We start from the raw sequence: 24480 nt of genomic DNA, 5'->3' as shown, positions 1-24480 counted from the left end.
GTAGGAAGAGGACAGACTTTCCCCTCATTTATCCCTGGGTTTCCTTTACCCTTCAAGGACATTGTGGGATTCCTTGTGTTCTCTCTCTTAACCCGTCCCTCCCTCTCTTCCCCTCTGTCTCCTTCTCTCCCTTTGTACCCCTGCCATTTCAGACTTCCTGTCACTCAGGTGGCTTAGTCATAGACATGGAGAAATGTACATTCTGTCTCCTGCTCTGTTGCTACAGTTCAATTTAGTTTGAGATTTCAATGTAGATTATCCTGTGGAGAGATAGGAAGGATGGATCGTCATCTTCTTTTTCTTCAGTTGGAGTTCCAAGCCTAATCTGAATTCATTAGTTTTTGTTCACTGTTACTTAAGTTTCCAGGGTTTTTTTGGGGATGGTCCTTCTTAGTCTATGGAAATGTATGAGAAATTCTAACAGTCTAACACGAGGTGTTAGCATGTGCTCATTCAGGTTGACACCCTGGAAACTCAGAGCCTTGTTTGATCATGGTGAGGAATGCCTTTTTATTATTTTTATTTTATTTTATTATTTTTATTTTTGTAACTTTGGAGCCTGTCCTGGAACTCAGAGATCCGCCTGCCTCTGCTTCCCGAGCACTGGGATTAAAGGCGTGCGCCACCACCTCTCAGTGGTCAGGAACATCTCGAGAACAATACTTTTACAGTTGCCATTTTATTTATTTCTCCAAGCAATTTGTCAAAATCATTGAAAGGGGATATGCTATAGCATTGTTTCTCAACCTGTGGGTTGAGACCCCTTTGGGGGTCAACCAGCCTTTTCTCAGGAGTTGCCTAAACGATTAGAAAACACAGATATTTGCATTATGATTTCTAACTGTGGCAAAGTTACAGTTATGAAGTAGCAATGAAAATTTACCGTTTGGGTCACCACAGCATGAGAAAGTATATTGAAATGTAGCATTAGGAAGGTTGAGAACCCAGTATATTGACTCTGGGTTAAAATACTGGTGCTCACTAGTCAGCTAAGTGAACTTAGCCTCTTTGTATATCAGTCTAATAACAATGCCACCCTCGAGGTTATGGTGAGGATTCGAATAGATAATATATACAATGTGTTTTGCCGGGGACTGGTATATAGAAAGCAGCCAGTTAATGCTGAAGACCATCTCTGGCATCAGTGAGAAGACATCACCAAGGAAGAAGGCTGCATGTATGATACCTGTGTCTTTATGATGTGATGTCGTAGTGTAGAGAGTGGAAAGATACACCCATTAATGGTCTTTATCAAACTCAGTGTTGCTTTCTGTGAGCTAGGAACTGAAAACAAGGCTCAGCCAGGGTCTTGATGTGTGGATAAAGTGCCATCCACGGTAACAGACTTTTGCCTCATACCCATTCTCTGCTTTTCAACTAAACTGAGTTAACCATTTCAGTTAAAGACCTCAAGATGAATGTCAATAGCCACTGGGGACCTGTAGGAGATAGTCACAGGTGAAGTGTTGGGAGGAGCCTGGTTATGCCCTCCAGAGAATTTAAGAAAATGGTAAGCCCAGAGAGCTTGATGAGAAAGAAACCCTATCTTATTATGCATAATAGCCAGATCTTGGAAACAACCTAGATGCCCCTCAACTGAATGATGGATAAGGAAAATGTGGTACATTTACACAATGGAGTACTACTCAGCACTAAAAAACAATGACATTCTACAATTCACAGACAAATGGACAGAACTAGAAAAACCATCCTGAGTGAGGTAACCCAGACTTGGAAAGACAAATATAGTATGTACTCATAAGAGGATACCAGACATAAAGCAAAAGATACCTAGCCTACAATCCACAACCCCAGAGAAGCCAGAACCCTCTTCCAGAAACAGACGGAAGTAGATGCAGAAATCCACAACTAACTATTGGGCCAAGCTTCTGGAGAACAATCGAAGTGAGGGAGGAGTGATAATATGAACAAAGGAGTCAAGACCATGATGGGGAAACCCACAGAATCAGCTGACCTGAGCTAGTGAGAGATCACTGACTCAGTTCAGACAAATGGGAAATCTGCATAAGATGGAACTAGACTCCCTTAATATAGGTGACAATGGTGTGGCTGGGACAATGAGGCCACTGGCAGTGGGTCCAAGATCTAACACTAATGCACAAACTGACTAAGTGGAGCCATTCTATATGGAGAGATACCTTGCTCACCCTAGACATAAGTGGAGGGTGGAGAGGTGTCTTGGTCCTGCCTCAATAAGATGATGGGACAAACTTAGACTTACCAGGGGAGGCCTTACCCTCTCTAAGGAGCAGATGGGAGGTAGGAGGCAGGGGAGTGGGGAGGGAGCAGGATGAGAGGAAGGAAGGGGGATGGGGATTGGAATGTAAAAAGTAAAAGAAACAAAACCCTGTCATGAAAGCAACACTACTGCTTTTCCCTGGGTGATTTGTTGGCTGTTTTAGTTTCCTCTTGGGTTGTTGCTTCAGACTGGAACAGTGATACCCAGTGTCCCAGGGCACCTGATCACGCAGGAAGCTTTCCTATCTGTTCCTTGAAAACGAAATGTTCATCTGAAGAAAAAGAGATCCAGTGAGATGTTGTTTGGATGCAATCGAAAGTGATCTCTTGATGAAGGAAATAAGACATCTGTTCGTTTATTTTGTGTCTTCTCCTACAAACTCAGTTACAGGGCAGCTGTTTACAGTCTTTGTAAAACAGCCAAGCCAGTATGAGGAGACATTTCCAGTGTGTTCATTCTCCTGAAAGAAATACTCAAACCTTTCCCTTCTACTGAGCCAATCTTCTAGAAAGTTCCTGGTGTGGGGCAGCCTGCCTAAGCTGTCCAATAACTTGCCCCGAGCACAGCTGGAGCTTGTTTTTTCAGCTCAGCTTAGAATTAAGTATTTAGTTTTCACTAATTCTTTATAGTCCAGTGAACACTTAATGTGGCTGCAAGAACAACTCGCTGTGCTCATGACAAAGCACAGAAACCCTCTAGAGAAATATCTACTGGGCATTTACCACGAACCATGACTAAAAGTTGTCTGAGTAGAACAAAGGGCAATGACTCTAAGACAGCCACAGGAAAAAGCACACAGCACTTCCTAAGGGTAACACAAAAATACTTCCCCTCCTTCACTTTGTTCTTGCAGTGCTGGGGCCAAATCCAGGGCCTCCCAGGCTAGGCAATGCTCTACTTCAAGTTACATATCCAGCCTATTTACCTTTTTAAAAATTTTCTTTTTTATTCTTTCTTTATCCTCTCCCTCAATTTCTCTCCCTCCCTCCCTCTCTCCCTTCCTTCCTTCCTTCCTTCCTTCCTTCCTTCCTTCCTTCCTTCCTTCCTTCCCCCTGTCTATCTTCCTCCCCCTCCCTCTCCTTTGCTTCCCTCTCCCTCCTTTGCTCCTTTCTTTCTTTCTTTCTTTCTTTCTTTCTTTCTTTCTTTCTTTCTTTCCAATTGGGTTTTACATTGTCGCCCAGACTGGCCTAAAACTCAGTCTTCACCTCATCCTTCTGAGTGCTCAGACCCTAGTTCGGTGTGCCACCACACATGCCACTTCCTTCTTGGTTTAATATAGATAAGGCAGAGATCTCTGATAGCCACCAGCCTTTCATTATGATTCAGAACTTAAAAAGATAACTGCAGTAGGCATTTCTTTCATTCGACTTCCAAGGGAAAATGAATTTCTCACAGAGTGCATTCTAGCTTGAAGGCCCAAGGAAGTGAAGTACCTGCTGTAATATCCGGGAGTAGGTACCTTCATGCCACCTGTCTTCCCCAGGCTCTCGGCATGAACGAAGAGACCACATTAAACAGAATGTCACCTCCTGTGCTCAGAGACCAGGGGACCTAGAGTTACAAAGGGCATTTCCTTCATTTTCTGTGTGAAAACAAACCTATCTCATAAAATCAAATGCCCCCTTTATCTTGGACATTTTCCTGTCTTATCTGTCACATCTCAGTTCCAATGAGTCCTCAGTGGATTGGCATCAATGACATCAGCTTGATTTGACAATAGTTTCTGGATTTGGTGTATACTCTTCTTTGGAGAGAAGGCTTGGGAGTCAGGTCAGTTAGTACACGTTTACTCTGCTTTAGTTCCATTAGGCAATAATAAAAATAACAGTTAAGTCAAACTGAAAGCCTGAACCTATTTGACAGTATGAAGCCAAGTGTCCCATGCAGATTTTCCTGCCTAATGTGATCTCCAGAGAACTGTATGATCCACAGGCACTCAGAGAGGCGGTGGATAAAGGATTACCTGCCTTCAGGTCCCCAGCCCAACAGCTTATTACATCTGTCAAGTTAAATATAGTATGCTTTCTTCACCTAACTCACCGTGACATTTATCAAGTCTCATACAGGGTATAGGAGAGATGACAAGATCACATTAGTTAATGCTGTCCCAAAGTTGACTAAGAATGATGAAATCTAACTTTAGATTTGTTGTTATTTAGCACTCAGATGAGTGTTCATCAACACAAACACACACGCGATACCCAGGGAATGTATATTTAAGGAAAAAAGTTTTGCCTTAAGTGGCTTGTGCTTTGAAATATCGGCATCAGAGAACTCATAAATACGATGCTCATATTTTCATAAGAATGATGATGCCTTCTTTAATCAATTGAATGGCATACCCCAACAGAAACATTACCACCTTAGACGTATGCATTGGCTACATCCTATCACTCTATAGCCAATCATAGAAAACTGTTTAGAGTTACCAAGTCAAGCATTGTTCAGAATTCTTGCCTCCCCATCTCTGCCTGAAACAATGCATCAAATTACCAGCTTTGACAGGAGAACAGAATGAAGGACTCTTGCCCTTTATCCTCCCCCACCCCTTCTCTTACTGCCTCTTGTCTTTTGAGCAAGTGGCAAGGCTATGCTGTGTTGGCCAGGCTGGGTTTGAACTTGTTACCTTCCTGCCTTAGCCTTTGGAGTACTGGGATTACAGACTAGTGCCACCAGTCCCAGGTAAAAAGAACTTCACTGAGGAAAATTTCTTAGCTATTGGGTTCTCAAGCAGCTGCTACTGGAAGCTTTGACTTGATGGCATACTGTCCCAATTTGCTTTCTGTTGCTGTGATAAACACTGTGACCAAAAGCAACTTGGAGAGGAGAGGGGTTATTTTCATCTCGAAGCTTATTGTCCTTCATTGAGGAAAGGCAAGGCAGGAACTCAAGACAGGTGCTTCAAGCAGAAAACACAGAGAAACACTGTTTATTGGCTTGCCCCCAGGCTTGTGTCCAGCTACCTGTCTTATACAACCCAGGCCCATCTGCGTAGGGACTGTGGCACCTGCAGTGGCCTGGGCATTTCTATATCAATTAGCAATTAAGAAAAATGCCCTACAGACATGCCCACAGGTCACTCTGATGGAAGAATTTCCTTACTGAGTTTCCCTCTTCCCACATGTGTGAAGTAGACAACCAAGATTAGCCATCTCATATATAAAACTTTTCTGTTATTTACACAGACTCTTCTTTATCTTTTGAACTGCGATTAGGTAGTTGTTTTACTCAAAGCAGATGATGCTGGTCCCTGTGATTGCAGCACTAGGGAGGCTGAAGCAGTAGGATTAGGAATTTGTGATCAGTTTGGGCTATATGGTGAAATCTTGTCTCAGCATTAAGACACACTACAGTAACAATTTCCACTGGACGCAATGGTGGTTGGCTTTGTGTTTAGCCTTGTAGATGATCCTGCATCTCCAATGAAAGGAATTGTGTCCCACTCAGAGTCAATATTTATTCCTGGCTGTTTTTACTTGTACTACACCCACCCCATTTTACTTTATCATTAGATGAATACATTTATTACATTCTGGGATTTGTTTTAAGCAGATCATTCTCGAATAGGCCCCATCCTCAAGTAGGATATATACTTCTTCAAATATTAGAACATTTTTGAAATTCTCTTCAGAGGGTTTTCCTGCCACACAAGGGGGTGAATAATTGTTCTGTATTGAGGTCCCCCATCTCTGTTTACCTCACCCAGTCCCTCATTCCCTCTGTTACTCACCTAGGCCTCTTTCAGCCTTGCCCTGAATTCTTGGCCACTTGGGTTAACTATTCATGAACCCAGGAACAACCTGACAACCATCTTTGGCCACCTCTGGAATGTACAGGCAAAACAAAACATAGCAAGATGCTTCCTGGATTAAGTTGATTTCTGTCTATGAGTGAGTCCCCATTAGATATTTAAATGAACCCATCTCCTCCACTAATCTGAACTCTTGTTCCTTAGACCTTAGATTTGTTAACTGACACAGACAGGTCTCTTCCCGAACCCCTAATCCTCACTGAAGAGGTGTCATGGAGTTTTCTTCTATCTGCATCTCTTCTTACCTTCTCCAGGAAAGCATTACAGTTTATGCTTATGAATTTTTATCATTTTAATCTGCAGCCAAATGTAGGTTATGCATTCTTTATGCCTGAAGGGGTTTCCTTTATACAATGTGCTGCTTTTCTTATCGATATCCTTTAAATATTGGACAGCAGACAATATAGAAGCAAAATTAGATGTTGGTACTGATAAATAAAACCTTGAAAACAGCCTTTCTTCATACTCTGTGTTTGAAGCATTCAGGAGACAGAGGCAGGCTGTGAGTTTAAGGCCAGCCTGGTCTACAAAGCAAGTTTGGGGACAGCCAGAGCTATCATAAAAAGAAACCCTGTCTTGAAAAACAAAATAAGACCAGAAAACAAAACAAAACAACAAAACAAAGCTCCATGTACAAAATTAAGGAGGTCTTTTAAAAACCATATGAAGGGCTTTCCCTTTGTCAACCTGAGCTTCTGGTTTTCCTCCTAAAGCTACTTCCATTGGGTAATTTCCATGATGTCAACAGTTGTGTCTGTGTGTCTTAGTTTTTTACTGTATATCCTGTGCTTAGAGTAACATTTGGCACACAAAAGCTCGCAGTGATTCTGCCATTTGCCCTCAGGCTGTTTCAAGAAGTTCAAAGATGGTGATAACATTGACTTTTGAAGTACTCGGTGTGGAGCAGGGCCAGGCAGGGTAGATCACACAGCTGTTCTGCATCTGGGTGGCTGGGAGCTTGCATTGTCATTGGACATATCATGCTCAGGGCAACTGAATTTGGGAGATGTCTAATGTGTCCATATAAGAGGAAGTAAGCTGGGAGATTTCCATTTTTGTAACATGTTAATTAGATGCGGGTTTCATACTTTGCCCAGAACATTTTAAAATGCTTCTGATTGGAAGCCACATCCTGCCCAAACATTTGAGAAAATTTCCTGTCTAACAACCATCTGACCAGTCGGATGAAAAGGATTGTTCTGGTGTTTTTGGCACCAAGGAAGAATACCGTTTGTTAGTATGCACTGTTATAGCCAATGCTGTGTGAGAAATAAAACCAGAAGTTCTAGGCTTAAGTAGCACAATTGTCTGGCTGGGTAAGTGTAGCACCAAGGGCATAAGAGGGTCTCCAAACACAAGCTCCTTGGCAGGGAGCACAGCACAACTAGTTAAGATTCCAGTACTGAGACAATGCATTGCCGTGTGCTGCCAAAGGACCACCAGCCCTTAGTTCTACTTAAGAGCCTGAGGTTATCAGGTACTGAAGTAGAATTTAAAACCAACTAACCAAACAAAAGTCTCCAGCTTGGTGACCTTCTAGTGAAAACCAAAACAACAGCAACAAAACGAGCCAAAATTTAGATTCAGTGCATTGCCCCAGCAACCCCTTACCCATTTCCTTCATGACCCTCTCCTCTGGGTACTATTTATTCAGACCTTAACTAAAGAGTGCTCATTTCTACAGTAGAATCAGCATAGGCTGTGTTAGAACAGCCAGGGTAAGGCATATTTTATCCTTCTGTTGAGGAGTTTTGTCCTGAAAGCCTGGCCTTTTCAGTCCCACAGTGAGCTGAGCGTTAGAAATTGCCAGAACTCCTGTTTCCATTCTGAGCCAGGCTGGTGCTCCAGGCTTCACAGACACCGTCAGGAGAAGGAGACTTGGGTTTAACAGTGTAATTATTTTTGTTCAGGCCTTAAAGTAGTGCCAGTGAGCCAGGAACAAAGCAAGCTGGTTATTGTGCTATGCAGATTTCCTTAGGGCATTTAGAAAAATAAGTGGGAAAGGATGGAAGGAGAAATAAGGCCACTGATGGTCTCCATAAACGCATACAAGTGTGTTGTGTCTTTGCAGGTAACTGGAACATTTGTGGAAGCCCATTAATTCCCAAGACTCCTAATTCAGATACCAGGCAAAGTTAACACCTCCATGGTGCTCATTTACATGTCCCTGAAGGAGTATCACTTTTCCTTTCATATTCACTGTTGTTTTTAGACAATAGCTAATGTGCATTTGGGGTGTACTAAAAAATAAGCATGGTTAGCATGATGGTGCTGGCTTGTAGTCCTAGCACTCAGGAGGCTGAAGCAGTAAATTTCAGGTTTGTTTAGGCAACATAGTGGACCCTGTCTCACAACAACAACAATAATAATAATAACAAAAAGTGAGAGCAAAGACAGACCTTTGAGGTTGGGATGTGACTCAGTGGAAGACTGTGTGATCATTATGTACAAAGCCCTGGATTTAATCCCCAGCACAGCTAGCTACCTAGCTAATAAAACTTTTACTTAGCAAAACTAGAGAAAAGCAGGTGATCGAGAATGCCACAAGATGAATGAAATGATCCATAGTCACCCAAGCCAAGACACAGAACTGCTGTGAACTCAGAGCTTCATCTTAGCGCCTGCTCGGTGACTCCAGTCTCATTTCCCGAGTGAGGCAATATCCTGATTTAGTCACTATTGGTGGTGTGAACAGAATGCTATTCAAATGAACTCCTACCATCCATACTTGTTAGCCTGTAATGTCTCTCAGTCAACATGCTCGTGTGTGCTGGCTGTTACAGGTTGTTCACTATCGTCTCTCCTTACATGCCCAATAGGCATTGTGACTTCAACACATCCAGCAAAAAGGTTGTATTTATGCATACATATATGTGTGCACATATAGTCACATACATATATGTGACTTGTTCACTCACACTTTCATCTGGCAATTCTACTTCATGAATGAATCACTATTTACTCATGAACTGTTGTTTATGGACCACTGACTCTAGTCCTTTGCTTTCAGGTTTTCAGTTTTCGTTATTGGGAAATTAGTTTCTCTCAGCACTCTGGGGTGTGTCTATTGGTCCATTTATGTACTCATTTGCTGTTGTGGATATGCTCTGGAGAAGAGTTGATGACCACAGGGGAGGCCTGTGGCTAGTGTTAATTATATGGCCACACTGTTCTCAGTTTATTGCACTAATTGCCTGGCGTGGTATCTCATGCCTCTAATCCCAGTTAATACTCAGGAGGCAGAGGCATGTTCTAGACCAGCAGGAACTAGATAGTGAGACCCTGGCTCAAAATTTGGAGTGGAGGGTGGGGGAAGAAGAGCCAGATAGGAATGGGTTCAACAGAGGATGGAGGTATCATCTAAGACACATTCTTGCCTCAAAGATTGAACCTGAGTCTAATAAAATCCTTAGATGTAATTTCTACTTTACAGAAAAACATAGTGGTTAGAAATAAGTGATAAACGTGAGGAGGCAAAAACAAGAGCCCATCAAAGGCCCACTTCTTATTTGGGCTTGGGCTGGGCCTAATAACATTATTGATGTATGAGTCCATTCACAGAAAAGAAAGGGACAAGACATGGGTGGGCAGGGGGGTGTCTTCATATAGACAATGAAATCCAAAGAAATGACCAAGTCATAATACTTCTTATACCAAAGATCGGTGAGCTGTGCAGGAAGACAGAACAATATAGTAAGTCCAAGCGATGTTACTGTCCAGTGTTGCTAACACACTGAGTGAGGGAGGTGAAACTAGAGGAGGAGCGGGTTCATTCAGGTCTTTGCAGTCCCAGTGAGGAAGGCTATCCTCTTGGGCTTTGGGCACAAAAGAATGGTTTTGTTCTTATTGTTTAGTTTGCAAGGTTATGGGGATTGAACTCAGGGCTTCAGCTGTGCTAGACAGTTAAGCAAATGCTTTACCACCAAACCATAGTCCCAACCCTGGAGACCAGGTCTCTATGGATAGCTCTGTTTGGCTTGCCATTAGCCATATAGCCCAGTCTGGCCAAGAACCTGCATTCCTCTTGTCCCAGCCTCTCAAGTGATGGATTATCGGCATCTGTCAAAAACTACCAGAAGAATATAGAATATTGTTGAATGTAGGAAAAGGCAGATTAAACGGCCTTTCTAAAGTTCTTTGAGTGATTCAGCTTGAAGTAATCAATATACCAAAAATATTTTTAAATTGAGCAAATGAAGGCATACACAGTGAATACAATTTTCAAGATGATTAGAGCTTGAAATAGCTTATGCTAGAGTATCAGAGAACTAACAGTACACAATTAAAAGCATTTGTTACAAGATGAAGTTAGACAAAAATCTGCTTTTAGAAATTTGATGCAATATTTTTGTATAAAATGTTTTATGGATTGTTGTTTGACATCTGTCTCCCCTTAGGGTCAGTGGATATGATTCTGAATGGCCAATAGAAACAAATGCTCCAAAAATACAAAGAAGAGCAACTCCCCCAAATCAAAAGGACAATGAGAGAAAGCCAAACCAGGAATGTCCAAAGTGGGTCTCCACCAACCTGCTATGCTTCCCTCCCGGCAAGACCAGAGGAGTGTGAAAACCAAACCAGAGAAGGTACATTTGTGATCTTAACTTGAAATAGAGAGATAATTCCTTTAACTCTGGAACTGAATAAATAAATAATTAACTTAGCAAGTGTCTTTATGACATAATAGTTAAGGATAAATTTTAATTTTAAACTGAGACATGGGAAAAACTTTTATCAGTATTTTTTAAATTGATCCGTTTTTGACTGTTTAAAAGCCTTTCATCCAAAGGTCATATGTAATAGACCAAGGTATCATTGTATATAGATAATTGTTAATAAAATAACATCTTGTACCCTTTCCCCACACAAAATTTGTAATTCCATTTTAAACATAAAATCGGGTGTAAACATAGTGATTTATTGACAGGTATGAAAATCGATGGTGACTTGGGCAGATCAGAAAGAAAGCACAGAGTAGGGGTGCCATTCATTTCTGGGTCCACTAAATATGAAGGTTTGGGTAGAGAAAGAAGTATGTTACATAGGAAATGGTGTGATGCTTTGTCAAGTTTTATGTTCTTAACAGATTGGAGTCACAGCTGTGTCCCTGTAACATTTCTAGCCTCTGGGATCCATACAGCAATGAACAAAATTCCAAGGCTCTGTGGAGCTTGGTGAAGGCCTAGAAATAAAATCAGCATATATAGTATGTTAGATGGGAGATAGCAGTAAGAGTACGCACTGAGTGACATTTTTAGTTGGAGCAGTGCAGGGAAACCTTACTGAAGTGCTTAAATGTGGGGGGATGTCTTAAAGGAAGGGAGTGAACCCCAGGAAAAAGCTTTCTGCCCGGGAGAAATGTGAACATAAAATTCAGGGATTTTTGCAGTGTAATTAATTGGTTTGCTTTTTGGCCATGTTGGAATCACAGAGGCCAGGATCTGTGCATGCTAGCATGCTCTCCACTCCTGGACAAACAGCTAGACCATAGTGCCCAAGGCAATCTCTATTCATAGTTCTTTATGAGGTTGAGTCACTGTTTAAGCTTAAGCACATGTGTTATATGTTTGAGACTAGCCTGGGCAACACAACAAGGCCTCATCTCAGTGCAAGAAAACCACAATTAATGTTTTTAGTATTTTCCCAATTCTCAAGTGAGCATTTAGGAAATTGATGCTTTAATTTTTTTTTTTTTGAGACAGTGCCTTGGAACTCAGGGATCTTGCCTGCCTCTGCTTCCTCAGTACTGCCATTACAGATGCGCACGACTGCCTCTAAATGAGGGCCTTGTAACTTTAATCAGAGACTTAAGAGAGTTTATCTTCAACTTGCATTTGGCAGTTGGCTTGCCCTCGGTTCTTCCAACAGTATCTGAGTATGTATTACGGCACCAAGGAATTCTGGACTCTAATTGGCCTCCAACTAGGACATTGGAGTTGCTTCTTGTGAGGACTTACTCTGTGATGGGGTATCTTTCTTAGGATTACTCACCGCCACATTCTGGGACATGACTTTGGACTTTAGTTCCACTCCTTCCACACCTGAAACTGCTTTATTTTTTTTGGGGGGTGGTGGTTATGTTATTATCACCTCCACTCCACCAGCCGGAAGAGGCAAAACTCATCTTTACAATAGGGAAACATTTCAACTTGAGATTTATCTTATTGACACCGTGATCTGTCACTAGTTTTCAAGGACACGGAGCATCTTCTATCTGGCTGGCTACCCCTGCTTTTAAAGATATCTGAAAATCATGTCTTATCAGTGTGCTCAGTTTTGTTGCTCTGAGGAGCAGGCTTCTCCAGGGACATCCTTTCTTAGAAGATCACTTTAGCCCTGCTCTCAGGCACAACTTTGCTGGCAGACATAAGTGTTCCAAATATTTGAGAACAATGTTCAGAAGAAAGTACTGGAAACCATTTAATGGGATTCTCAATTCTGGAAAAAAAAAACCCAGCATCAAATATCATTTTCTCACTCTCTCGTTGCATTTCTTTAATGGCAGCTACTTTATTTCCAGCTGCCATCCTTTCTCCATCATCCTGTTTTCTTTTGCTTGTAATACCTGTCACAAGTTTTGCACTATTTTGCTTGGACTGTTGTCCTTTTTCCATCCAGATTCCTCAAGCTTAATCAGATTGCTGAATATTTTTGTTTATCATCTACCATCATCAGGAATGTCTAGTTCCATCTTCCGGTCCCACTCCAGACAGTGTGAGGTTAATTTGTCAGTCTCTGAGTGGAGAATTCTTCTGAAATAGAACACAACATGCTGTGGCTGAGATCTCTGACCTTCAACTACTTCAAGAGCCGTGACTTCTTTCATTGAAAAAAAATAATTTGAATCTGCAATAGTAGATTCCTTTTGATTTAAGCCATGTTTTTCTTTACAAACTGTTAGGGAGAATCCAAAGCACACTGTAATTTATTCGGTTCTCCCTGTACTGCATTGGCAAGAGTAAGTACAGATTTTTGTATCAAGATTTCATTTACTGCATTTCAAGTGGCAATGCATTCTGGATTTAAAGGATTCTAATCACAACTTGGTGTCAATGAAGTTTTGGCTCTTCTAGGACACATGGATGCCACTTAGTAGGTCTTCAGAACATGAAGTGGCTGAAATATACAATGCTGTGGTGCAAAGGAATTCTTTTCTCTCACATTGGTAGGCACTGTCTTAGGTAAGCTGCCCATTTCTGGGAGGACTCACCTGGATCCATTCCATTTGTTAAACTGATAATTCAAACTATTTTCCTCACTATCAACTTTAAAGGAAATGGCCTTGGCAGGTGTGGATTCTAACTTTTTGGCAGGTCTTCCCATACGAGGTGCCATTCTTTCTGATTATCATTAGCAACTCTTGTGACCACCTTTCTTGTAGCAGATGAGGCTAATTATATGCATTGATTCATTGCTATCTGCTCTTCATTGTGGGTACACAACAACTAGCTGCTTGAAGTTCCTGCTACAGTGATGGACTGTTCACAACCCGTAATTGTGAACCATATAAACTCTTTCCCCCTTAAGTCATTGGATATTTTGTCACATAATAGGAAACTAAAGATAACTATCTTCTGCTCATAGGTCTATCACTCCATCACAGAGCTAATAGCATATTCTGAATTGCTGTGTCTTTGCCATGTGTCTTTACACATGCGTTTGCTTGTGTAAAATTCCAGGTTTGATTTTTCTTCTAGATGGTCTTAGAATTTCTTGGGGCTGGATGTGGTGGTGCACACCCTTAATCCCAGCACTCTAGAAGCAGAGGCAGGTGAATCTCTGTTAGTTGGAGGTCAGCCTGGTCTACAAAATGAGTTCCAGGACAACTAAGGCTGTTACACACAGAAACCCTGTCTTGAAAAAACTGCACACACACACAACACACACACACACACACACACACACACACACACACACACACACAGAGCAACAACAAAAGCTTTCTTGGGCCTTTTCATTTCCGCATGTCTTAGGGTTTCTAGTGCTGCAAAAAAAAAAAAAAAAAAAAAAAAAAAAAAAAAAAAAAAAAAAAAGCACCATGACCAAAAGGCAAGTTGCAGAAAAAAGGGTTGCTGTTCATCACTGCAGAGGCCATAGAGGGTTGCTGCTTACTGGCTTGTTCCCCATGCCTTGCTTAGTCTGCTTTCTTATAGAACCCAGGACCAGCAGCCCAGGGATGGCACCACCCATTATGGATTGGGACCCCCCACATCAATCGTTAATTAAGAAAATGCCTTACAGCTGGATCTTATGGAGGCATTTTCTCAATTGAGGTTTGTTCCTTTCAGATAACTTTAGCTTGTATCAGGTTGACATACCATGTAAAATTTAAATCAGATTTCAGTTTTTGATGAAAACTCCCGCTGGGATATAGACTAATTTAGGAATAATCGATGCCTTTACAACATTTCATTTTTCACTAAACTTCATATTAAAGACTTCTTTTGATATTTTAAATTTTTAGTGCAAGGGTCTTGCAAATCATTGTTAGCTTTGCTTCACCATTTTCTTGCATTATTATATTAGCTAATACCTGTTGTTTGAGTAGAAATGACTACAGTGGAACACATTTGATTCAATGTTTTGAAGGAAGACTTCCTTCATATTTCATCATTGGGCTTGTTTAAGTTTGTAAAAATATAACACATTTTATCCCAATGAAGAGGAAGTCTATTCTGTTCCTACAGGAATGTACTGTTGTTAACATGGATAAGCATCAGTTTTACCACATATAATTTGTTTATTAATTCAACCTGTTACATTTAACTTTTATTGTTTTGTGACTAGCTGCCTTGATTTTCTAATTTTTGTTTTACCTTTTTGTTTCAATAAAGAGACATTTATTTTTCATAGTTGTAGAGTTGGGAGATCCAAGATCACTGAAGATTCAATGTCCAGTAAGGGCCACTTTCTGTTTCATACATGGTACCTTGTTGTATTTTCATGGTAGAGGAAACCCAGAAACTCTCTGGGGCCCCTTTATATAAAAGACTTATTTGTAGTTTTCTGAATATCAAATTAATCTTGAGATCTTTCCCAAACCTGTGCTATATTGTTATTTTGTTACCATTGTTATTTTGAGACAGGGTCTTGCTAAATTGCCCACAGGGCTCTCGAACTCTCTGCTGTCTTCTACCTCAGCCTTCCATATTGTTATATTCATATATGGCTGGATCAGTTGTGTTTGGTGAATACATCAGCATATGTGAATCCCCTATAGTTAAAGATACCCAGTGACATATTTGAAACTCAGTGAATTTGATTTATGGCTCATAAAATGCAAAGGAATCTTGGCCATCACTGACTATCTCTTTAAGAGGCAGTCAGGAGCTGGTGTGACATCCACAGCTGTGATGAACTGGAACTATGAAGGTAAATGAAACTAAAGGCCGGGGTTTACTTCACTCCATGTTCAAATCCAGACTGGTCTACCTGGTCCTCAGGAAGAGTGTTCAGTGCTTTTAGCCACTGAGAAATCTCTCCATCCCCCTGAATCCCTCCATCCTCTTATAGGGGAAAAGACTTGTTTGCAGAAAAAGGGGCTGAGAAGTGAGGAGCCAGACATGATGCCACATGTCTGTAATCCCAGCTCATTGGGAGGCAGAGACACAGGGAGAGCATTTTTGAAGCCAGCATGAGCAGTTAATTAATAATTAGCAGTAAAATTAATAATATATGTATGGGTGTTTTTGCTTGCATGTATGTAAGAAATACATACAGTCTGTATGTCTGTCCACCACATACATACAGTTCTCTTCAGGACAGAAGAGGGTACTGGGTACTCTGGAACTGGAGTTTCAGCTGGTTATCTTCCATGTGGTTGCTGGGAATTGAACCGACATCCTCAGGAGAGTGGTCAGTGTTTTTAACCACTGAGCCATCTCTCTATCCCACAAACAACTCTCTTCTAGGGTAAAAAGAGCACTGGAGTGAGAGCTGGGGGTTAGGAGGGAATCTGGAAAGGAGTTGCTATTTTCAGGGAGACTTCAAGGAAGCAGTGCTTTGCTTCAGTCACACTGCCAGGAAATGAGGATGCTGTATAATTAAATATCTTAATCAATCCTTTTTCTCCATTTTTTATTTAAATTAGAAACAATATTGTTTTACATGTCAATCCCAGTTCTCTCTCCCTCCCCTCCTCCTCCTCTGCCCCCCACTAACACTCTACCTATCCCATACCATTTCTGCTCCCCAGAGAGAGTGAAGTCTTCCATGGGGGCATCTTCAGAGTCTGTCATATCCTTTGGCAGAGGGCCTAGACCCTCCCCCATGTGCCTAGGCTGAGGGAGTATCCCTCTTTGTGAAATGGGCTCCCAAAGTCCATTCCTATGCTAGGGATAAGTACTGATCTACTATAAGAGGCCCCATAGATTTTTGAGGCCTCATCACTGACACCCACATTCATGGAGTCTGGATCAGTTCCATGCTGGTTTCCCAGTGATCAGTCTGGGGGTCAAGAGCTCCCTCTTGTTCAGGTCAACTGTTTCTTTGGGTTTCACCAGCCTGGTCTTACATTCTGAGCAATGTAACCTAGTCACAAAAAGACAAACATGGTATGTACTCACTCATATATGGATTTTACACATAGAGCAAAGGATTACCAGCCTACAACCCACACCACTAGAGAAGTTAGGCAACAAGGACTCTGAGAGACATACATGGTCCCCCAGAGAAGGGGAAAGGACAAGATCTCATCTTAATCAATCTTGTGTCAGAGATGGAAAAGTGCGTTGAAGCCAGAGCTGTAACTGGTGAAACCTTCAGTAGCCATACTGAGAAGACAGTAGGTTGTTTTTATGTTTGAGCATTGTTTTGGTCTGTGTTTGGACATGGTTATAAACTTGATTCATTGTAGTTACACACTGACCTTTCAGGCTACTGGTTTTCCACATGACAACATGGAGGCTTTTCTAAGTCCACTCTTAGGAATGTCAAAGCCTGGATGTCAGGGCCAGGCATCTCCTAGGGGTCAAGGGCTGCTCTCTTTTTATGGTTCATCATCTATGTTGGTGAAGCAAATGACCATGGCACTTTGTTCTTGTGTTCGTTCTTTTCAGATTCTAGTATCAAACTTACTTTGGTCTGAACAATGCATTGGGAAGTGCAGCCTTTCTCTGTTCTTCAGAAAAGTTGCTAAGCATTTGTAGAATTCATTGGTTTTTAACTTTATTCTATATGTATGGGTGTTTTGTCTATACCACACATGTGCCTGGTATCTGAAGAGGCTAGAAGAAGGCATTAGGCTCCCTGGAACTGTAGTTGCAGATGGTTGTTAGCCACTATGTGGGTGCAAGGAATTGATGCTGGGTCTTCTGAAAGACCAACCAGCCAGTGCTCTTAATTGCTGAGTTATATCTTTGGCCCTGCTATCATTGATTCTTGAATGTTTAGAGAGAATCCCCCCAGGAAAGCCATCTAGTTACTGACAAAAGCACTCTCCTCAGCAAAACAAAAGTCAGGCTATCCTGATTCTTTGTGATTGAGCAATGACTTTGGTCTTTGTCCTCACTGGACCAGGTTGAATACTGTAGCAAAATCTCACTAAACTGATTTAGAAAGAACCTTCCACCTTTGGTATTGTTGCTCCTCTCCTTGATATACAATCCAGTTGTCCTGTTCTATGTTCTATGTTTGAATCTAATGACCCTTTTAACAACAATCTTTCTAGATCCCTGTGGAAAGACACCCCTCCCCTGCCATGCAGTTGAATTGCCTACATATTTAGATATCCACAAGGCACTATTTCTGTTTTATGTAATTAATATTCATTTAGCTCTTCACTGCTCATTAACCTTAAATCCATTTTGTGTTGTATTATTCTGTGACGGACACTGGGGAAAACACTGCTGAGTGTCACATTTGTTCCCCTTCTTCCCTTTGGTTTCTCAAGGCTTCTTTAATAAAGATGCTGTATTCTTGGCCCTATAAAATTGCTTGAAGCTTTGCAGGTGCACTGCCTCTTCACATTTTCTACCCTGTTTCTTAGTCTCTGGCCCAGTCCTAAGGAATTAGCATCTGTCCAGAAGGTGCAATCAACGCTTACTTTACTTTGAAATTTTCTCTTCCTTCTTGGATCTAGGGCTTAAATTCCACCTGCTGGACTTCTGCACTCCTCCCCTGCTTTGGGTTGTTTGTTCCAAATTGATACATTCCCTCTTGGAAGAAGCTGAGGAAATTCTTAAGCCTAGGAAACTTATCAAATTCACAAGACTCAGGGTGCTCAGAGAGGTATAAGACACGATGTCCCTCGTCCAGGTGGGTGTTAGTCGGTGTTGCCCTGCTGTGAGGAGACACCATGATCAAGGCAACACATAAAAGAAGCAGATTGCATAAATGGCTGGCTTACAGTTTCAGAAGGTTAATCCATAACCATCATGGTGGGGATCATGGCAGCAGGGGTACAGTCATGGCACTCATGACACTCATGCAGTAATAAGATCTTATACCGTAACTTAAGGAGATAGGCAAAGAGAGTGTTGGGGTGGGGGAGACTGGGCCTGGTGTGGGCTTTTGAAATCTCAAAACACACTGTCTAGTGACATATCTCCTACAACAAGGCCATGCCTCCTAATCCTTCTGAGACAGTCACACCAAGGGGGAACCAAGCATGAAAACATATGAGCCTATGGGGACCATTCTCACCCAAACCACCGAAAGTTGTATAATCAGTAATCAGTTGCTGCAGAAGAGGAAGAGGAGCCTCTCTAGTGGTTGAGGAGACGGCTTCAGACATGCAGTCTTTGGGAGTCAACTCTAGGCTACATGGCTGCATTGGGCTTTTCCATGATGTTACTACCTTTGAGTCATGTGTGGTTCCATAACCTCAATAAACTCATTGCTTTGCCAAGCCAGTCTTGAGTGGAATCGTTTCTTTTGATGTCTGCGTCTGATCTTGGGTGACTACACATCTATTCACATCTTAGGAAAAGCCTCATAATACTTTTAGTGACTTTTTAAAAGTTTTTCTGTTCTTCTGTATTTCTTTTTCAAATTTTAAGACTATTCCATCATAGCCAGAAAAAAGTCCTATAGTTATGCTTCTCATCATATAGTCTCTGGCATATGGGAAGCCTTTGGCCATCTAAGCAGCAAACTTTAAGAGTGTTAAGAGTCTATATGTGAGAAGAAGTAACAGAAGGAAGTAACAGAAGTAACAAAATGAAACCCTTGCCAACTCCAGACTCTCCCAAGTTAACATCCAGTGTGGGGAGAGGGTGCTGTTTGCTTCCATCTCACCCTTTGTAGCTCTAGAGTAACACAAATAATGCAATGGAGACCACCGAGTGTTTAGGATTCTAGGAAGGGCCTCCAACCTTCCTTTCCCCACAGGCCTGCTACCCAGCCAGAAATTCTTTCCATGAGGAAACAATCTTTATAGCTTGAGGATTACAAGTTTCAAGACATTGAGATCCTAGAGTGATCTTGGATTTGGTGAGTGTCACTAGATTTATCCATAGGAGCAGGAATGGGCCACTGGGACAGGCATGCTATGATAGGAAGACAGAAACTGAAAAAGGAAAAAGTCTCCCCACATTAGAACCATGCCTCAGCTGTGTCTAGAGCCTGGCCTGTTGATGCTGTCTTTGCAGCAGGCACTGGTTTCTCTGAGCCTCCTCCTTTCCTACATGGACCAGGAGTCTGTACAAATGTATAGAAAGATAACTATGGTATTAGCCAATGAACTCCTCCATTGACTTCTCCCCTCTGCCACTACATGCTAGGCACCAAGATTGGATTGGGGGGAATTGGGTGGTGGGAATAATGACCATATTTTGTACCCCTTTGGTCTGTGGGGTGGCCTCTTGTAGCCTTTTGTCAAGGGTGCCACTCCTTTGAAGCATCCCTTACTGCTGGTACTTGGTGTATTCTTTGGTGTATAAATATTCTCCCCCATCTGTTGTCTATTTGTGCATGGCCTTCTATAAATACATTAATTGGTACTGCTTCTCGTTTAACTGTCACTGCTGTCTCTTTTCATGACAAGCTTATATTAAATGGGATGAAATATGACAGAATAAAATAAAACCATCCAGCAATGAGGGCCTATTTTGGCCAAAAAGGAATGTAACCAAAAGAAAAGTTCCATCTTTTGTGGTAAGGAAAGGGTAGTTTAGATTCATCAATGATCATTTGTGTGTGAAATCTAAGAGTAAAACTTCCTTCTTAGATGGAGGCAGGCAGGGGAAGCCCTCCAGGAGACTGTTGACAGGAGTAAGGAAGGTAGAATTATCAAAAGAGCTGCAATTTGGGGATGGAACGAACCAGTTTCATGTTCATTTAAACTTTAGTAAAGGTGGACTTAGTTTTAGACAGATTTGGTTTTGGTGATATTGCACAGACCATAATACATATATACTCATTTTTGCCTTGAAAGACTAGCCATTTATTTAACAAGGGAAACCCATGGCACAAATGCCTATTTCAAGCATATTTTAAACTTTGTAGAAACTGGGCCAACTGGCTGTGCAATAGAGAGAGTACATTTTTACTAGATATCAGCTACATGGACTCTAAGGATACAGGAACAAGTGAAGTAAAAGCTCTGCTTCTTTGTGTTCCAAGGATTAAACACCGTTGTATGGTGTTTAGAAACTGACTGAAGTTTAGGTGATGAAGAGGTGCTCTATGTGTTCAGGTGACTTTAGACTAATATCCAGAATCAACAGATTATGTATCATCAGACAGAACAGCAACTGTGAGAGGGGATGCTCTGTATGTCCCTCCTGGAACGGGTGTCAAGAAGAGGGTCCTCAGAAATGTGTCAGATCAGAGTAGAGATCCCAGTTTGATTTCTCTATCTCTCTGGAGACTTCAGCTTTGCTCCTATCGCCTTCAGTGTATTGGATGCAATGTTTCTCTAAAGGCCACTGACTGCCGATGCTAACCACCTCTACAAAACACCTTTGAGGCAGTGCTGATTACAGTGTACCAGAGCCTCGCCAAGATGAACTGTCATCACTGTTCATGGAAACCCTTCATTTGATTTGAAGAAAATCGTCCAGCAGTGTCCTTCAGTGGATTCAGGCTGGAAGGCCTGGCTTGTCCTGACAGCTACTGCTCCCACTCCATCCAAGAGTCCTTGTGATGCAAAAAAAAACCCAGAACACATTCCTCTCCTACCTCACTCCACCCCTGCTGCCCCCACTCCCTCTGCAGTCCTTAATAGTTCAGTGGCAGTCTGATCACAGGACAGTAGACTCAAATGTAGAACATCCCCCCTTTTTAAAAATAACAGATAATCAGAATAGATAAGCAGCCAAACACTGCCTGGCCTCTTTCTCTTTACTTCTGGGGAGCATGTGCCAGGGGTGGCTTTGGGGGTATATAGCCTGGGTTCTGTTCTGAAGAATAATTTGAAAGGTACTAAAGTGAATGAAGGTTCTGTAAGCATGAATCATTTACTTAGAGAATGTAAGAAAAATAGAGCCATAAAACCGAACAGAGTTCACTTGGCCAACCAATATTGGTTTTATAGAAATTTTCATTACTGCGTTATAATTTTTTTCCAGATAGGATCATACTAAATGTGACTCTGTATATCTTCTTCAGTTTGCTCAGCAGTCCCTCTTCCCTTCTTCCAGTCTCTGAGTCTCTCTCTGCCTTTGTCTCCCCTCTCTGTCCCTCCTTCCTCCCCCTTCTTGATTAGTAACTTTATAGATTAACTGTATATTGTCTTAGTGTGTACAAAAGAAAAGCAATGGATGAATGTAATATACATTGATAAGAAAGGAAATCAGTTTGAACTGAAACTTGGATTCTATAGCTCAACTACTAAATACTGACACAACAGAAATACAATGTGGAAGAGGAAAATAATCTAAAGTATTTGTTGAATGTAGTCTGTCAAGTGAGGTTGCAGGAATTCTCCTCTTCCAAACCTATTTTGAGCCTCTCGTCTCTTGTGTGGTTGCATATTACCAGCTGTATCCTGAAAATGCAAGTTCTCTGCCTGACATGGTGGTGCATATGTATGGGAGGCTAAAGCTATGAGACTGTGAGTTTGAGGCCAGCTTGGGTCACACAGTCAAACACTATTTCAAAAATGAGTAACAACACAAGAAACCAGTGCTGTAGTTCTGAATACATTTACCTCTTGGTAAGATGTATGACAGCTGCAGGTAGTCCTTGCAAATTTTTTTTTTTTTTTTTTTTTGGAGATCTCCAAACTTGATCACTATACAGGATGGAAGAAGTTTAAATATTTTGGTCTTTATTCTCATATGAAATTACATTGAGAGAGTGCTACAAGAATAAAACCAGGTGGCTTTGAGGTTCTCTGTCCTGAAAAAACAAACCCATCATGTTCATACTTGCAGTTCATGAGCAGGTAGTCACATGTCATCTAATGAGCTGATCAAGTCAGGACTACAAGGACAGACAGCCACTCCAGAGTGATGAGTGTGTCATGTTGGTCAACCACTGCAGGCTTTCGGCCTGTGATGGCAAAGTCTGAGAATGGAAAGGAAGGATTTTAAGCCAGTGTGTCTTGTGTCTTGATCTGAGGATGAAAACATGAATGGGGATGTTTGAATTTGAGTTACTTGTAACTGTTTAATCAGTGGATAATATTTCATGTCTCAAAACATTATTTGAAGTAGGAAAAAGCAGTCTGTGAACTTTAGTTCATGCATGGGTGGGCTGTGGCTGGGTGCCGTGTCATTTGCCCATGGGTGCTGAGTGGAGTGTGCTCTGACTTGGACATACTCTTTCTATAAAATCTAAGAAAGAAGTCCCACCATCTGTCTGCTTTCAGCGTTTAACCTCAGAACATCTGGCTCTGATATTCCAGTGAGGCATCACACAGAGATTCAAAGTTCTGGGGAAAGCCTACTGTGCAAGGGTCGGCTCTCTGCCCTCCAAACACTGCTCTGCTGGTTAGCTAGCTACTGCTGCTAGCAAAGTTAGCCAGCAGGAGCAGTTCTCTACTTAGGAGTGAAAACTGGAAATCACTAATTACTGGTGGTGATGTCTCACTTCTATTATCAAGTTTTCAGGCTATGAAAGTTCCATTTTACGTTGTGACTTAGAGCACAGCTGTAGTTGTGTACGTACATATATAATGAACTTAAAGTTTTACTAACATTACCAGCTTTAATACTTTTTATCCTATTCTCTCTAATCTCTTCTATCCAATCTAATCCAGTCCAGTCCAATCCAGTCCAGTCCAGTCCAATCCAATCCAAGATCAGCCCAGTGAAATCCAATGAATTCAAACCCACCTCACTCCACTCCACCCTACCCCATTGCAGCCCATTTCTCTCTTGTATACTTCGATCTATCCTTTCTAGTGCAAAGAAATGCAAAGTAGCGTGATCTACTGTGTCCTTTCTAATCTTATCTACTCGATTCTGGGCTTTTCTGATTTTATCTAAAACTATCTGTCCTCTCTTACATTATCTTCTACTCTTCTCTCCTGCCCATCCTACTTTATTTTATCAAATCCCATACTATTCTCCTCTCTCTCTCTCTCTCTCTCTCTCTCTCTCTCTCTCTCATACACACACACACACACACACACACACACACACACACACACACACACACGTATAATTTTATTTATTTAGAGACAGGGTTTTGCCATATAGCCTTAGCTGGCCTGTAGACCAGGTTGACTCACAAAAAGCTGCCTGATATTGTCTCTCAAATTCTGAGATTAAAGGCATGTACCACTATGCCTGGCCCTACCCTATCCTATATTTCTCTATCTAAAATTCTAATCATGCCTTTATGACATTTAAAATTTTTATTTTATGTGTGTTATTGTTTTGCCTGCTGTGACGGCTATTCATGGTAGTCAACTTGACTACATTTGGAATTAACCAAAACCCAAGTTCCTGGGTATACCCATGAGGGAGTTTTCTTAATAAAATCATTTAAAGTGGGAAGCTCCACCTTTAACCTGGGCCACGCCTTTAGGGTAGCCTATATAAAGACATGGAAGAAGGATGCTCCTGCTCTTGGCCTGCTTGCCCCAGCTCTCACTGTCAAGTCCCTTGTTTCACTGGCATCAGAGCCTACTTCTTTGAGATTTTGGTGTTTACTGAAAGCTATCTGAGGCATCTAGTGTCATGGGCTGAACCATCACTGGATTTTTTGACTTTCTGTTGGCAGACAGCTATTGTTGGACTAGCTAAGCTACAACCTGATCTAATAAATCCCCCTTTTATATATGTGTGTGTTCATTCCATCAGTTCTGTCCTCAAAAGAACCTTAACTGATATACCCACATATATGTATGTACATTTTGTGCAAACCTGGTACCTACAGAGTTCAGAAGAGGGTGCCAGATTCCCTGGAACTGAAGTTACACATGGTTGTGAGCCAAATTGTGGGTGCTGGGAACAGAACCTGGATCATCTGCAATGCAACAATTGTTCTTAAATGCTGAGCCATTTCTCTAGCCTACACT

At 41.6% G+C, this 24480-nt stretch overlaps 1 long non-coding RNA gene across 1 annotated transcript in view; it reads left to right on the top strand.

Annotated features, from left to right (window-relative positions):
* Nucleotides 1–24480, top strand: part of LOC118238401 — an 87413-nt gene that overhangs the window by 26708 nt on the left and 36225 nt on the right. The window contains exon 2 of the long non-coding RNA XR_004768583.1: nt 10469–10657. This is a non-coding gene — a long non-coding RNA (uncharacterized LOC118238401). The remainder of the gene's footprint in view (nt 1–10468; nt 10658–24480) is intronic.

Source organism: Cricetulus griseus, chromosome 2 (genome assembly GCF_003668045.3).
Source record: "Cricetulus griseus strain 17A/GY chromosome 2, alternate assembly CriGri-PICRH-1.0, whole genome shotgun sequence".
Lineage (NCBI taxonomy): Eukaryota > Metazoa > Chordata > Mammalia > Rodentia > Cricetidae > Cricetulus > Cricetulus griseus.
Note: the sequence above shows the minus strand (reverse complement) of the source record. Positions and strands in the feature narration are given on the sequence as shown.